We start from the raw sequence: 14,787 nt of genomic DNA on the forward strand, positions 1-14,787 counted from the left end.
CTTATACGGATCTGAATCATGGGTCATCTACCGCCACCACCTGTGTCTCCTAGAATGCTTCCATCAACACTGTCTCCGTACAATCCTAAACATTCACTGGTCAGATGATGTGACTAATACATCTGTTCTAGAACAAGCAGCATTTACGAGTATTGAGGCCATGTTGCTGAGAACACAGCTGCGTTAGGCAGGACACGTCTCCAGGATGAAGGACCACCGCCTCCTTAAGATCTTGCTCTATGGTGAACTTGCCACTGGCTGCCGCAAGAGAGGAGCCCCGAAGAAGAGATACAAGGACTCCCTGAAACAACATCTCAGCCTTGGCCATACATCATTATTGGTCTGTCCTCCAATTGGGAGGCCGGGAGACACACTATCTCTAATGGTGCTGCTTCTTTTGAGAACGCACGCAGGATCACTCTCAAGGAGAAAAGACAATGCAGAAAGAACCGTGTCTAGTCGATACCACCTAAGGACTCTTTCTTCTGTGCCTTTTGCAACCGGACTTGTCTATCTCGCATTGGCCTTTTCAGCCACGAATGTGCTTGCAGCAAATGTGGGTAGAGCCCTTCCCAAATCTTCGTTCGCGAAGCCTAGCCATGATGATGATGACAGTTCTCAGTTATCTTTTACTTGGTGGTTTATGCACTTGTTTATGAGCTAAAAACTTCTCTCGTTTTTTCCTGAAATGATTTCTTCTAAAAATTTAAATACTGCTGAAGTTATAAATAAACATAAACATTGTGCCCAGTTATGTTCTGGGATAAATAAAGCTTATGAATAGACAAAGAAGGGTAAAGTTCTTTATGATTCATTTAAAAAGATATGTGACTGAAAACTAAATTAGAAAGGCATTCACTCACAATAATTGTGTTCTTTGGGTTTTTATAAACTAAGGTAGCCAGCCTGACCAGACTTGTAGAATTAATTACCCTGGTGTAGCAGGAAGACTTGGGCCCAAAAGTGGACCTAATTTTCATATTGAGATAGACATTTTTTTCAAGACAAAGCACTTTAAAATTAATTTTCCCCACTGTGTTGTTCTGGTTTTGCCTGTCTTTCTTATGCTATGATTATACTTGTTTATTTTCTTGAACCTGATTTGTTGTGTTACATACACAGGCTTTTAAGTGGAATTCAGAAGAATCCTTTCTATTGATGGCACTACTAGTCTGTTTTAAAGATGTTTAACAGTTTGCAGGAAACAGAATTGTGGAATGGTTAAGGTTGGAACGGACCTCTGCAAGTCATCACAGTATGGAAAAAGCAGTACAAGGGTATAGATTCTGAAGCTCAGTTTCATGTAACAGATGCAGACATTTTGGCAGCAATGATGGCTTCAGTAGTTCCTTTTCCTTGCTGCTTGCTCTTGCTACTGGATTATAGTGAGCTGTCCCAGACAAAAATTCTATGTGGGGGCACTCTACAAAGAGAATCACAGATCTTAGATTAATTTCTATCTTTCCTCTTGTGCTGGTTTTAAAGTAAACTGACGGACAAAATGCACCCAACTCAAGAGATTACAAGTCAGACTTACAATTTACTAAAAAAAACAATTACAATAAATGCAATGATATAGGGAAAACTGGTTTTAACCCACAAAGACGGATGTATAACCCCGCACCCCGGGACAAGAACACAGTGGTGTTCATCCACCCCTGTGCTGACCACCATGTGGTCCCCCTGGAGGCAAAGTAAAAGGAAATGGTCTGGATGATGATTGCAGTTCTTTTGAAGTGATGATCATAGTCTTGTCGAGAGTGACTGTTGCAGTCCTGTTGAAGTTCTGGTCGTCCTCTGGATCTGACAAGTGGACTAGAAATCCCAAAACCCCAAGATTATATGTGCTCAGGTTCAGCTGGGAATGTCCAGTACCTCCCCCAGGGTTATTTAACTCTGTGAGTCATGGGATATTTTTGGAGTCCTTGATGGTCTAAGTTGTTGGAACTGCCTATTATGCCAGTCCAGTATGGCCCATTAGCAGAGATGACCCCTCAGGCTGGGTGTAAAGGTGCTAATTCCTCCCCAGAGGGGAGTTATCACAGCTGAGTCATTGGTGTGAAGACTAAGAAACACTCTTCCCAGAGTTCTTTAACACCCACCTTGTAGCCTGAGGTGTCAGGTGTGCCCTGGGCAGCTACTGCAAATTATCCATTATTAACAGTACTTCAGAAATTACATGGAGAGTGTAGAATACAGTTTTGATTATACCCACATAGTGATAAACTGGTCCCAGCCTCTACGATTAGGACACCTCCACATCTTTTTTTTTAGTACGATTTTTTCAACATGGATCAGTTATTTGATTTATTTCACAGTGTGAAAAAAACAATTTTTGGAGCAACTAAGCACAACTAATAAATAGGAATGAGCAGCTGTGGGTGGAAACAGTAGGAATTCCTTACATCTGTACTCCTGCAGAAGTTCCTGTATTTAAAAAACATAACCTTGAGGAAGCTTCCTAAAAATATAATATTTTAAACTATACATATGCTTGAATTTGCTTAAAAATACAGTACAAATTGTATATGTGTTCGTGCTCTTCTTACTTTATTAGTTTTACATACTAATATGATTTTGATGCGTGTTTGATTATATCTTTGTAATAGATTGAAATACATTCATCTTATACACTATTCAGAGAAATAATTTAGATAGGGCACACTGGAAATTTTGTTTTATCACAGTTTTCTGCTTATTCCTTATACTGATAAGCTGTAGGCACTGCTGTCATATGCGTAGTGACAGCAGGTCTAAACTGCTGTAGTTTAATTGAACTGTGTTCTTCTGATAGTCAGAGCTGCTTACGTGCCGTTGCTCCTTGTACTTCTCCAGAGAGGGTGTGAAAATATCTTTGTAACTTAACAGTTTGTAATACTGTATTTATCAGTTGTTCATAAACATTTTAGGCTCCATCCTGGGATGTGCTACAGGTAGAAGGAAAAGTACTATAAAAAAATTAAACAAGATGAAGTTCAGAAAGAGCTACAAGAAGAACATCACTTGCAACAATCTTTGGCTCCTCAGGCCTCAAATATCAAGTAATTTTTGAATCTTATTTCATTATTATGATAAATTTACTGAAAATATATTAAGTTATTGGTGCATAGCGTGATAGCCGAGTTTGGAGAAGAAATAATGCCATCCACCCAAATCTGGATGTGAACACTTACAATTCCAAATCTAAATTATCAGGTTTAGTTTGGTACCTCTAGCTTTAACTTTCTGTTTAAGTCCTTGAAATAGTTCTGATATGGTTTTTAAAATACAAAGAGCCTATTCAGTCGTGTTATATGTAGATGAAACTTCTCCTGGCTGCATCAGAAACTGAAGTTGCTTATGTGGGGTTGAATTTGTCTATACAATTCCAAGCATAATCTAATCAAAATAATTAAAAACAAACAATGGAAAATACCACAAATTTAATATAAGCAATGCCAGCTGTAAGTCATCATCTTTAAATAGAGAAGATGTATTAAAAATTCATTAACTTGAATTTGTATTACAGTCAGTGCTTGTCTGAAATTCAGGAGATTTTACATGTAGAGCTATAATTTAAGGACAACTGCTTATTACCTTGCTCTTGTCGTAGGTTGTATCTGCCATTCTGTAGTAGGAGTGCAGACTGCAAAAGTAGTACAGACCATGTCCTAACTTAACTGATCCTGTCCATTCCACGCCAAGTCAGACTCTTCAGTTTTATGGTCTTCACTGCTAATAAGATCTTTACAGATAGCTTTGTTTAGATGTACTATAGGTTAGTTCTTCACTTCCCTATAAGAAAAGAGGAAAAGAAAAGAGAAGCTTTATTGATTAGATTTTGTTGTTCTTAGGGTTCTGAAAGGTCTATTGGATACAGAAGAGAGCCTTTTTATGGCAGGCCTTAAGTTTGTAAATGGATAATACTTTCAATTAAGTAGCTGAGAATAGTCATGGGAAAAGAATGCTTAAGTTTATGAAACAGTCAAATTGGCATTTAAGTGACCCTTTGCATGCCATTGCTTATCTGCATTGCTTAAAGATCATTTGGTTAGCAAGATTATATATTAAAACAAATAGTGTCAACAGACAATGAGTGTTTTACCCTCAATAAATACTTACTGTCAGATTATCAATGGTGCAGAAACTGCACAATTTTCTAAAAAACCTGTATTTAGTGCATTAAGTGAAGGTAATGTAGGCCACACACATAGTATTGTTTTTTTATGTCCCCTTTTCAAAGAATGATAAATAGTCTATTTTAGGAGAGTGTGTGCCGTAAAAACATTCACCTTTACCTGCAGCATGCCCTAAATATTTCAGTGTACATTGATAAAGCATTCATTTAGTTCATTCAATGAAATGATAACTTCTACACAAGAGCAGTACTGGTAATGTAATTAAAATAACATTCGAATTTGTTTTATTTATTTAAAGTAAATGATAAAACTTACAGAAAAAGTTCCTGGAAATTTTAAAATTGTTTTGCCAGCCATCATTTCTGGAAATCATTGTAAGTTCAAAGTTAAACTGTTTGTCATCTATTTTTGTTTTATTTTGGTTGTGTGGTAATTGCATTGTAGAGAAAATGAATTGTATTACAGCATCCTAAACTTCTGTAAACATTTATGAAGATTATATACTTCCTATTGAGTTAAAAAAGCAGTGTGAAATATTTCTTTCTAATTTTAAATTAATATGATTTTCTTATTAAAGCACTGATCTCTGATTTCACAATCTGGAACAACTACTTGTTTCTATTCATGTTGTAAAACTATTCAATTAGTTAAAAAAATCCTTTGCGTCAAATGGGATTGCTGTAAGCATGCCTCAAATCCTAATCAATCTTATATATTGTGTAATTGAGCTGCTTTTCAAACTGGATATTTCATTCATATGTTTAACTTTCACATTTTATTCATAACCTCAATCCTGTTCTCATTGACGCAAAAAAGCCACTGATTTCAGTAGAGACTTCGGACTGTAAGATCTGTGAAACTATCTCATTGAAGCATAAAGTAACTAGGCTCTTTTCTATACATTAAAATTGTATGACTTGAAAAAATTATTTTGAGTAATTTTAACTAAAATAAAGAGATTTATTGACGCTATTTTCTGTGAGGTTGTCACGTGCCTATAAGCCTCTGGACTCAAACTATATTAATGTAGTGGAGATATTCTGATAAATGCTTCAGATCATTTTTCGATTGTGAGTCAAAGTTCTATTATGCTGATTTTACAAGTGTGACTTTTACTTTTTTTTCAGTCTTCTTTTTTTCCAAAAAATGTAAGCAAATATGAAATATTTTTTAATGTGAACATGTATTGCATGATAAATCAATCTTATGTTTTTCTTTACACAGTTTTGTAATTCTTGATGATTTCCCTTTTATAATATCTGTTTATAACATAAGGCATAGGTCTTTATAACAAAAAATCAAGTTGTTGAAAGTGTCGTTGTCCCAGAAGAACCTGGGACGAAATAGTTAATCCTGAAAACTGTTTAGTGTAATTTCAAAGTGGAATTTCTACCATTTTCATTTCATTCTCCTAAAAATATGAAGGTACTTACAAACTTTAATTAAAGTAACCTATATTTGCAGAGTCATTTCTGATTTTTGTTTTTTACGTCTCAGACATTTTCCGTACACTGCCCCTCACATTGTAACTCTCTGCATGTTAGACATTTATTAACTTTGTAGGGTTCATACAGTAGCCAGGGACTGTGTTTAGAATTTGATCTGTGGCCTGTGGAAGTCAATAGACTTTCATCACCTTCAGTACAACATAGATTGGAGAGTTAAATGGTAGAATTTTGTAGTTATTAACTTTTCAAAGATAGCCAAAGACCTCATGTTTCCTCTAAGATCAACAGCTGAATTGAAAAGCTAGGAAGATGTTCAAGTGACAGCATGTCATAAAACTAATTCAAAGTTTTAAGGGTATTTACAGATACTCTCTGCTGAGAGAGAATTTTAATATTAGTATATGTGTAACATTTTTACACAACATTTATTCATATACCCAATTTAAGATGGAAACTCTGCATTGCTCGGTTTCAGTTTTCAGTGCAACAAAGGAAAGATCTACTTAAGTTGCAAGAGGAAAACTGTGACTCCTGCTTTTTTTTTTATTTTAAAATTATTACCAACAATTTAGCTTTACCTGTTTTTCTTTTCTAAATAATTTTAGTAGAAATTACTAGTCACCTTGTGCCAAGTATTTATGTCTGCAGTTTACATCCTATGGTCTGATGAATGTCATGATGTAGTATTGGATAAATTATGTATTTTGGAATCTAGAGAATAGAGATGAAGATTCTTGATTTCTTTATTTTCATTTTTAGAGGCTTTTATATTAGGTGCAGAGAGACATGGACCATAAGGAGGAAGAACCAATATACTAATTTGAAAGAGCAAGCTGAAAGGAAAAGTTATGAACTTACTTATTTTCAGACTTACTATGATTTAATTTCTTTTGTAACGTACAGTATTACGTGTTGAGAAATAACTTTTATGATGTTTCAGGATTTTGTAATTTTAAAGAAATGGAAAAGAAAAAGATTTGAAAAAATGCTTTTATTTGGTGGATGTATTTTAAAATAATTAGAACAAGGCTACTAAAAGACTTGTTTCTTGCTTAGAATGTAAAAAGTATTGTATGTTTTTAAAAATAAATTGCATTTTGTAGACATTTTTTAGGTTCTATGCTGCAATTTAGGTTATAAATATATTCTACTCACATGAGAAATCCCATTGAAATAACAAGAAATACTAAGCAAATACAGTAAGTTTTCTGTAGATGTAAAATTCTGCAATAGTAAAAGGTTTAAAGTACACACCCACCGGCCCTTTATCACACACAGAGTCTTACCTCAATCTTGACTCTACAGACACTTAGGAACAAGCATAACTTTAAGCAATTGAGTGTAGTTCTGTTGAGCTGAACACATGCACAAAAGGAAACACATACATAACTGAGACCTAGAAAAACTTGTAGTTAAAAGTATTCATTGCATATGTAGTAGGTAGTTATGTGATAATTGCAGGATGCTTAATAAATGAGGAGCCGAAGAAGAAGAAAATGCATTATAGTTAATTTTTCTGAGGCTGACACAGCAGGTAAGTAGAGATCTGTCAAAAAATTTGTTCTACAAGTAGTAGTAAGGATGTGTAAATTAATTGTGGAATAGGCCTACTCAGTTTTATCGTGTTGCTATATTACCAGTTGTTACATTTGATTGTAGTGAATTCCCAAATATTTGGGGTTTTTAAATTTTTTATTTGTTTTGCAATAAATATTGTGGATATTAATTAATATGAAGCATATTATTTTTCACTACTTATTACTTTGCTTTTTTGTGTCTTTCTAGTTTCTATAATGATACAAAAAAATCCAGAATTGGAGCCTTAATACTCTCAAGTTATTTCTAATGGTTTTTCAGACTGGCAGTTTGCTACTTCTAGTTTCTGAGTATCATCAGCTCTAGAAATACCAAATTATTGCTTCTAAAGTCCATAGTGACTAAAGAATGGTAGAGTGGTAAATAAGGATAAGGCTTGGTCAGTTTTACAAGGCAATTTGTGTAGCTTGTTAACTTGGGTTCACTTGAAAAAAATGCATTTTAGTGCAGCCAAATGCAAGGTCATAAGGATAAGAATAGGGAATTAGGGTCATACTTTGTAGGAGGGGAGATTGTATCCTGAAAAGCAGCAGTAACTCTGAAAGGAGCTTTACATTCTTGAAAGATAAGCAGCAGAAGATGTCTGTGTAATACTCTCTGAACTATAAATTAAACATGTTTACCTTAAAATAAAGGAAGTAAGACATTAGCAATAATATAGAAAAGAAGTTTTGGGATTAGAAATATTATACAGAGCTATTCTGTTCCAGGTAAGTGCTCTAATAACTGAGATGGTCATGTCAGCACTTGTTGTCTTTCTTGTCTGCATGACTTTTGCATTCTTTTCTGCTCAGCAACACAACTTCCTGTACCCAGAATGCTCAAATAATCTAATGGTAAGTGAGGTTTGAATCCTCAGATAAGCAATGAATTCTCATTTACTGGTTCTGTGCTTCAATAATGTATTAACAAAAAAAAAGGTGGAAATGACATCTCTGCTTTTTACTCTTAAAAGAAAAAAAAAAGCACCTTGCCCCTCCTTGAAAGAATGGATGCATCCACCCTTAGAAGAGGGCTCCATGTTCTGGATTTGAAATGAAAAGAAATATCTGCCTGCAGCCCCTGAAAAGTTCCAGAGAGGGTCAGTAGATTTCGTTGGCTAAATATGTGATTTTTCTTCCATATGAATATTTTTAGGAATGTTGTGCACTTAATTTACTAACAGAGTGTTTCAAATAAAGTTACAAGGGAGCAAGCAGAAGGGTCAATTCCTGTATGTGTTCTCTCTTTTTCTTTACTACCAGTTCTGTATTAAGACTTATCATTATGTAGGTTTTATAAGAGAGAGAGAGAGAGAGAGAGAGAGAGAGAGAGAGTTGATCTGAATATGTTTCCTGTATGGTACAGTTTCTGATGCAAGAGGATTTGCTAAATGAAAACGTAACAGACCTAATAGTTGAGATTTCAGTCTAGACAAATTGAGACTAGCTGTAAGATTTCAATGTATAGCGATGAAAGTAGCAGATTCTGAAATTATCCATTATTTACTGCCTTCAAATCAAGACTAGATTTCTTTCTGAGGTGTTACCTGGGTTTCATGCAGCCAATCGTGAGCTTGGTGCAGGAATACTGATGAAATTTTATTGTCTGTATTATTTAGAAGGTCAGGCTAATAATGATGCTTCTCTCTGCTCTTAAAATATGAATCAATAAATTGCTTTATGAAAGTTTTTAGTAATTGAATTCTTTTGATGTAGTCAGTATTGTCCTAAGCATCAAGGATGGCATTATTTCAGGGTACAGGATTAGGCCCTGATGTTTCCCTTTGGTTTTTGTGAACTTCTGCTTTGGTCAGCAATTTGGGTAGCACATGAATATGACTCATGGTCTTTGTTGGAGTATTTGCTTTTGATTCAGCAGCACTTCTGTCTGTTGAACAGATACATACAGATACATACAGAGAATATAAGGACTCAATGAGAATAAGGATACTAATCAGCATTTAAGCAGAGGTCTCAGCATACCAGAAACCCAGCCATTAACTATGTTGCAGGAGATGGTGGGAGAGAATTTAAGGAAATTCTGAGACAATAAATCAGTGGCTCTCAGGAGTGTGAGAGGCTGTGTAAGGGTGGCAAAAAGGTGTTCAGAAAGGAACCCCCCTGAACGTAGGAAGTCAGTGACTGAGTTAGAAGTCACAAAAGTAGAACTTATTGTTTTACTGCTTTGGAGATGACAAAAAAGGAAAGGCTGTGAAGGCTTTTAAAGCAGAGGAGCATCTTGTATTTGAATGAGCTTTTCTTTTTTTGTTACTTCAAAGGATAGGATAGTGTTCCAAGGAAGTAACTATGGTCTTTGCAGTAGCAGTTTGAATGACTGTGAACAGAACAAGATGATGCTTGTCTAGGTTAAGAAACTGATGGTGCAGCAAGCAAGATATGAAATTAGATATCAGACATTAGTTTTGTAGAGAAATTAGAAAAAGCATTTAATTTTAGAATGTTATGAATATCACCTGTGTTCTGAGTCTGTGCTAGCCATAGTGAATGAAGAAAGAAAGTAGTGGAGAGGTCATGAAGGTTGAAAAGGCCAAGACTCACTAGAACCTTACCTTTCAGCCTTACTGAGCTAGAACTGGAAGCTTGACATCCCTAAGAGAAAGATCATCTGATATTTCTGTTGGTGCAGAACAGAGTGGTGAATCACGCTCCTATTCATTACCATAGAGAAGGAACCTGTATGTGTCTTTGACTATAAAGTTACTAGACATTGGGTAGAGGAAAATGAGAAGAAAGTAAAGGACAGAACCCCTTGAAATACCCGGGAAGTTGAAAGAGTTACTTGGGAGTGGATCTAGAGGAGTTGAATTGCAGAAGCTAGGGGAGGACAGGATTTGAAGCTGAGAATCTGATTTTCAAGAAGTAGCCAACAGGTTCAGGAAATTGAGGGTGCTTGAGCTTTATGAATGATTAGAAATTTTTGGGAGGAAAGTTTTAGATTTAGAGCTACATTCCCCAGATAGGAAGAGAATTAAAGTTTCAAAAGAAGCCTGTACTAAAATTCTTTGCTGAATTCATTTAATCCCCGAAATCAGGAGAACTAAATTCTTTGGAGGACTGCCATCTAGTGGCACCATCTACAATCACCTAGTTCTCATTTTTAAAACTGGTTACCTTGTGTGAGCCTTGAAGGTTGAAGATATCGTTTACCTGACACTAATTTAGGTCCGTTTAAGCTGTTCACCTTTCATAACTGACCAATTCCCTTCATTTAGCTAATTTCACAAATGCAAATTTTCTGTCTGGGGGTATGCATGGTTTCTGTGTAGTGGATGGTGAAATTGAAATTACTTTAACCATTTAAATAGCGATAGATTTTTTTTTCTCTAATTCTGAGTTCTTCTGTGAAAGAATCTTGTTTGACTATAACAAAGTCCAAAGACGCCTCCAGTGGTAGGATTTTGTGGTAAATCAGATCAAGAAAGCAATAATTTTCTTGCTTTAAAGTCTTGCCTTCACTATGAAAAATATCCACAGGCTTAAAAATATATATAACTTTTCATTCACATCTGCAAAAAAAATGTCTTGCAGAGCAGGATGCATCATTTTATCAGGATGTAAACTTCCCAAGGTCAGGTACAACTCTCTCCTGAGATTGCCTGTATTAAATTTATTTAATCAGATAGCAAAGGTGCCTTGTTTTGCACTCCTGTTTAATCTTGGCATGCTCTGCAAGCATCAATCTGTGGGTTAAAAAAGCTATTTTTTTTAGCCATGAAAACAAGTATTAAGCTAAATATATTTTTATGAAGGTTATATGTGGATTCTCAAACCTCTTCCTCACAGATATCCTGCAAAAATTTTAATGAGATTTGTAGCTTCATGTTATGTTTGTTAAGGTCCTTCATACAGGAATGCCTGTATCTCCCCAAGACATTCTGATTTTACACTTTTTTACCAGCAGATGGAAACAATATTATTAAATCAGTATTATTATTACTTGGAGCTTTACTCCATGTTGCTTCCCTCTTCCAGAAATGAAAAGTCTGATGTTTTGCATTAACTCACAGTTGATTATTTAATATAAACTCATTGAATTGAAAATGATTTGTGACAGAAGTGCCCTAGAGAGGGACAGCTCTTTTTACATTGTTGCCTTAAAACACTTTTAACCACCAAATGATAAGAAATATTTTGATTGTTTTATACCTTTTTGCATGTTGTATAGCTTCATTTGACATTCCTTTTATGCAGGCACCCACCTTGAAGAGTCAGAACCACCTGTGGTGGACTTACCCTGGCTGGACTTCTGGTGCCCATCAAAGCTGTTTCATCAGTCCCCTCCTCAGCTGGTCGGGGGAGAGAAAATATAGTGAAAGGCTCATGGGTTGAGATAAAAACAGGGAGAGATCACTCACCAATTACCATCACAGGCAAAACAGACTTGACTTGGAAGAAAAGAAAATACATTATTACCAATCAAATCAGAGTAGGAAAATAAGAAATAAAATCAAATCTTAAAACACTTTCCCCCCACTCCTCTCTCCTTCCGAAGATTTTACTCCAGAATTCGCTACCTCTTCCACTCCAGTGGTACAAGGGAACATGGGATTGAGTTCATTACATGTGTTACCTCCGCTGCTCTTTCCTCCTCGGTGAGAAGACTCCTCACACTCTTCCCCGGCTCCAGTGTGGGGTCCCTCCCACAGGAAATAATCCTCCATGAACTTCTCCAAAGGGAGTCCACCCCACAGGCTACAATTCTTCATGTACTGCTCCAGTGTGGGTCCCCCATGGATCACAAGTTCTGCCAGCAAACCTGCTCCAGTTTGGACCCCTCTCTGCAGGTCTACAGGTCTTGCTGAAAACCTAGTACAGCACAAGCTTCCCACAGGGTCACAGCCTCCTTTGGGCACCCACCTGCTCTGGTGTGGGGCTCCTCCACAGGCTGCAGGTGGGTCACTGCTCCTCTGTGGACCTCCATGGGCTGCAGGGGAATCTCAGCTCTGTCACCTGGAGCACTTCCTCCCCCTTCTTCTTCTTCACCAAACTCAGTGTCTGCAGTTTCTGCAGCTGTTTCTGTCACATATTTCTTCGCTGTCTTCAGTTGCTCCTGCTCAGCTTTTTTCCCCTCTTCTGAAACATATTATCCCAGAGGTGCTCACACTATTGCTGATGAGCTCACCCTTGTCCGGTGCAAGGTCCATCTTGGAGCTGTTTGGCATTAGCTCTGTCAGACATGGAGGAAGCTTCCAGCAACCTCTCAGAGAAGCCACCCTGTAGCTGCCCCACTACCAAAATCTTGCCACAAAAATCCAGTACAAAACAAACTGTTTCGATATAAAGAAAAACTAGGAAGGTCAAATGCTTGTCAGAAGTTTGGATTTCAGTTCTTACTTTTCTTCTCTTTAAGAAATAGATCAAAGCTTCCATTTGAAGAATGAAACCTAAAAAGAGTTCAAGAACTACTCCCAGATCTGCAATCTTTTTCTCTGTGTAAGAACTACAACTTATGAGTAAGTGCTGCATTTTAAGGATTCCTTTTTAATGACCAAATGTACTTCAAGAAGGCATTTTGTTTGTTAAATCAAATGGCTGGTTCTCAGTTATGCTGAGACACCCACTGCCACTTATTCAGTATTCTGAAAATTTAAATAGGTTTTTAAATGGAAATACATTGCAATTAGCAGAAATGAGAATGAAGTCCACTTTAGCAGTCTACTCTGACAGTAGAATTGCAACTAACAGAAGTAACACTCTTTAATTCCATGAATGCACAAGAAACTTCATGATTGTTTGCAGAAAAGCTCCCCAAAACCTGACTAACACCAGTAGATGTCAGTGTTGCCATATTCCAATGTGTTGAGAAAAATCAAATGTTCCATTTAATATGTGTTCTAATTTACATACCTATATGGATACCTGAATATATGATATTGAGCATTGACGTTCTAGTTGTTGCTAAGTGGTGCTTACTTTAAATCAAGGACCTTTCAGTTTCCCGTACTCTGTCAGAGTCTAATTAAAAATTATTCAATACTTCATTTATTTTTTCATTTATTTTAATTTAGTAACAAGTGTTTCCCTCTGTACATTTCAGGCAGTGGACATGAAATTGTGTTTTAATTTATTTGACAAAGATGTGTTATGCCTAGTTTATAGTGCAGGTTAGTGAACTGGAATTCACAAAACATCTGAGAAACAATAATTTGTTATTGCAAAAAATATTTGCTTAATAATTAATAACAATTAAACACCAGAGGTTAACAGTTATTCTTTAGGTTTTGATTTCATCAGGTGATTCTGGGATGGGGACACAAAATATAAGAGTGCATAATTACAGTCAGATATTAACTATGTTTCCATATAATACAATTATACTTGTAAACATTGTACAGAGTCCTCTTGTCTTTTCTTCTGGGTTCATGAATATCCCTCAGTTTATTTTTTCTGTAAATGTCACCATCAGTTGCATACTTTTTTTATTTTAAAATTTAACTTCCCTACAAGGTCTGGGGTTATTTAATTTAAATTTCTTGTAATAATTTTTAGGGAAGACTGATTTCAGCCCTTTATGAGCTTCAAATAACTTTGAATTAATTTTTCACATCCCTTTGCTTTGACAGATATCCTGAGATATGCAGATCTTTTTTCCCATTAAATACAAATTTTTTTTAATCAACGTAGTCCCTATGTCACTCTTTTTTTTTCTTTACAATTTTATATAAAATAAAATCCAGTCCACTAAAACTAAGGAAGTGTGGTATATAAATCTTATTTCAAATGAACATCTAAATAAATTAAGTTTTCCTTTTTTTAACAGACAAGTTTGATTAAAAGATCAATCTCAGCTCTGGAGATGAATGCTTTTGAAGATGAAACTATGTTAAATATGTCAGCTAATTTCAAAACCAGCATGAAAGAATTGAAGGTTATGAAGCAATGGTTAGCTGAGCCAGAGATTGGGAAAAGCTCCTCTACCAAGCATCTATTGAATCAAATCTGTAATCATGCTCAGTCAACGCAGACAGACATACCAGTAGAAAAAATGCCTACTTTACCTGGACAGATGATGGTGAGAATGACTGTTTTTGTGAAATGACCTCAAAAGGCTGGGGTTAAATACACTGTTTTTCCAAGAAGAAAGAAAAAAAAAGAAATCAAAGAAAATAATGAACCCTAGAAAATTAGAAGCTGTGATTAAGAAAGTCAACCCTGAGAGATTCTTCTGAGGTTTTCTTTAATTAATATGTATTGCCTTTTAAAAGAATAGATTTTAATTTCTAGCTGTATTATATAATTATAGGTTTTATATTTTTAATATTAAATATTGCTCTGAAATTAAGAGAAGAAATTTAGTTATCTAGGAATAATATAGATTTTTCAATGCACAGAAAAAATAAATGCTGCTCAGTTATATTTAGGACTTTTAGTATGTACTGCAATTTAAATGGAATGGCTTCTTGAAATGACAAAAAATGTTTTATCTAAATATAAATGCCTTATTAAAATGGTTAAACCTTTTTCTTCAGAGAGACGAGGGTGGAAGGAATGCTCTTGCTAGTTTTTTGATATTTCTTAAATACTTATGTTCTAAGTGTGACCTGCAAAAAAATTCCAAATGTCGTCTATTTTTGCGTACAGTTATATATGTTCACATTGTAATTACTCTGTTGTTATAATGGG

At 35.5% G+C, this 14,787-nt stretch overlaps 2 long non-coding RNA genes across 3 annotated transcripts; one reads left to right on the plus strand and one right to left on the minus strand.

The window, feature by feature from the left end:
- Positions 1–1,599: 1,599 nt before the first annotated feature.
- Positions 1,600–11,459, minus strand: LOC108504466. Of its 2 annotated transcripts, none has more exons than XR_001877119.1 (3): positions 11,398–11,459; positions 3,577–3,774; positions 1,600–1,815 (listed from the first exon to the last, which is right to left on the minus strand). It is a non-coding gene; the product is annotated as an uncharacterized LOC108504466 (long non-coding RNA). The 2 variants fall into 2 exon arrangements; XR_001877118.1 differs by having other exon boundaries at positions 1,600–2,427.
- Positions 11,460–12,338: 879 nt separating this feature from the next.
- LOC108504468 lies at positions 12,339–14,274 on the plus strand. Its single transcript, XR_001877120.1, has 3 exons — positions 12,339–12,419; positions 12,515–12,617; positions 13,925–14,274. It is a non-coding gene; the product is annotated as an uncharacterized LOC108504468 (long non-coding RNA).
- The last annotated feature ends 513 nt before the right edge of the window (positions 14,275–14,787 follow it).

Source organism: Lepidothrix coronata, unplaced genomic scaffold, assembly GCF_001604755.1.
Source record: "Lepidothrix coronata isolate B3197 unplaced genomic scaffold, Lepidothrix_coronata-1.0 Scaffold164, whole genome shotgun sequence".
Classification (NCBI taxonomy): domain Eukaryota; kingdom Metazoa; phylum Chordata; class Aves; order Passeriformes; family Pipridae; genus Lepidothrix; species Lepidothrix coronata.